The sequence below is a fragment of the Poromitra crassiceps genome, assembly GCF_964638095.1.
Source record: "Poromitra crassiceps genome assembly, chromosome: 9".
NCBI lineage: Eukaryota > Metazoa > Chordata > Actinopteri > Beryciformes > Melamphaidae > Poromitra > Poromitra crassiceps.
In genome coordinates this window covers 23,425,766-23,428,471 of record NC_139630.1, presented here as the reverse complement: position 1 = coordinate 23,428,471, position 2,706 = coordinate 23,425,766, and positions in this window count along the sequence as shown.

Sequence of the window (2,706 nt, the reverse complement as noted above, 5' to 3'; positions counted from 1 at the left end):
GGTCACAGGAGGTTATGTTACTGCAGTCAAACATGCTGGGTCACAGGAGGTTAATGTTGTTACTGCAGTCAAACATGCTGGGTCACAGGAGATTATGTTGTTACTGCAGTCAAACATGCTGGGTCACAGGAGGTTATGTTACTGCAGTCAAACATGCTGGGTCACAGGAGGTTAATGTTGTTACTGCAGTCAAACATGCTGGGTCACAGGAGGTGATGTTACTGCAGTCAAACATGCTGGGTCACAGGAGGTTGATGTTGTTACTGCAGTCAAACATGCTGGGTCACAGGAGGTGATGTTGTTACTGCAGTCAAACATGCTGGGTCACAGGAGGTTAATGTTGTTACTGCAGTCAAACATGCTGGGTCACAGGAGGTTATGTTGTTACTGCAGTCAAACATGCTGGGTCACAGGAGGTTAATGTTGTTACTGCAGTCAAACATGCTGGGTCACAGGAGGTGATGTTGTTACTGCAGTCAAACATGCTGGGTCACAGGAGGTTATGTTGTTACTGCAGTCAAACATGCTGGGTCACAGGAGGTTATGTTGTTACTGCAGTCAAACATGCTGGGTCACAGGAGGTGATGTTGTTACTGCAGTCAAACATGCTGGGTCACAGGAGGTTAATGTTGTTACTGCAGTCAAACATGCTGGGTCACAGGAGGTTAATGTTGTTACTGCAGTCAAACATGCTGGGTCACAGGAGGTTATGTTGTTACTGCAGTCAAACATGCTGGGTCCCAGGAGGTGATGTTGTTACTGCAGTCAAACATCTCCAGCTCAGACAGGTTGCTGGGGTTTACCGGCTCATTTGTAAACAGCCTCTCAGAGCCAATCAGGACTCTGCTACTTCACATACACCCAGGTTGGTCCCGCCTACATTAGTTCACCCTTTACTGGCTGTTTTTGAGACCTTTTTGATGAGAATTGGACAAAAAAAAACGTTCCAAAGCACACTGGGATATATATGGCGGCGGACAACAGCGACGAGAGAGGGGCCAATTTAAAATTGACCAATTCAAAATGGAAAGACAGCAAGACAGCGAATCAAGCTGCAGCATGAAGCAACCAGAGCGAATACAAGTGAATATCGTGGTGCTGGTGCGCACAGACAGTAACAGTGGTGGCACACCAGCCTGTGGCGCTATTGCATGTATTCGCGTAGCTGGTCGCTTGGTACTGCAGCTTGATTGGCTGTCTTGAATTATTTCTGTTTTGAATTGCTCAATTTGAAATTAGCCTCGCCTCTTGTCGCTGTCGTCCGCCGTCAGGTATCCCAGCTTTGGAAGGCGATGAGCAACGTATCCAATACAAAATGAATGGGCAGCAGCTTCTCGACGTCGGGGTTAGAAAGCTCGACGCTGCTCATAAATGCCTCTTTTCATCCAGAGTCTGTGCTGGTGATATTATTGTTTCTGCGTTAGAGCTCCCAGCCGACACAGCGCTCAACAGCGCCACTCTGGTCGAAAGCTCGGTAAAAATAATATCACCAGAACAAACTTCGGATGAAAAGAGGCATTTATGAGCAGCGTCGAGCTTTCTAACCCCGACGTTGAGAAGCTATAAACCCTTCTTCTCAAGTAGGTGGCTTTGAAATGTTTCTGTGACACTTGTAGATATGTGTGTATCGCTGATTTAGACAGCTTGGGAGCGAGAGTCGCAGGCAAGTCTATGTATGCAGACGGGACTCTTGTAGGGTAGACGATGACGTCATACCCGGAAAGAGTCATAACGGGGCTAGGTGTGCACAAGCCATAAGACTCATTAATATTAACGACCCTCTGTTCTGATTGGCTAGCCGTTTATATATATATATATACTGTATATATATATATATATATATATATATATATATATATATATATATATATATATATATATACACATACATGCCCAACAATCCACGAGAGGCCTTTTAGGAGGGCCATTCAAGCCGCAAGTGGAGTCTGCAGTGCCACCAATTACTGGTACTGCATGGTATCCACCAAGATACCATCAGGTCGGAATGAGATGTTTGGAGCGGGGGAGTCTGGTGCAGCGCACAGGTCCTAGACCTGGTGAGACGAGGGAGGAGCCCGGCCGGGTGGCAACCCACAGAGCCCGGTCCCTCTACGTACCAGAACCCTCCCCCCACCCCCGGTCCCGGCAGAGTAGTTCCGGAGCAGCGGATTGAGTGGCCCTGACCACGTGACCACCTTCGACCCTCCCTATAGGGCTGACCGTGGGTAGCTACTGGGACGTAAGTTGGGGCTTGGCCAGCCCCGGCTGGGTCACCTGGGCGAGGGTGTATGATGTTGCGAGACCCGAAACATCCTATGACCCCAGGGTACATCACTGAGGATATGTCCCAGTTGCATCCATGCAATGTTTTTTTTTTCCTTTATGTGTGTGTGTGTGTGTGTGTGTGTGTATGTATATATATATATATATATATATATATATACCGTATACCGTATATATATATACGGTATATATATATATATATACGGTATATATATACACACACACACACACACACACACACACACACACACACACACACACACACACACACACTTATTACTACATTATTATTTTCATTATATTTTATAAGTAATCTTATTTTGAAGGATGGCATTTTGACCGGAACTCCTGTGTTTTTTCTTCTTCTTCTGTCCGCCTTGACGGAGCGGCTGTGCGGAAGTGCTTTCATCCCGCAGAAGAAGA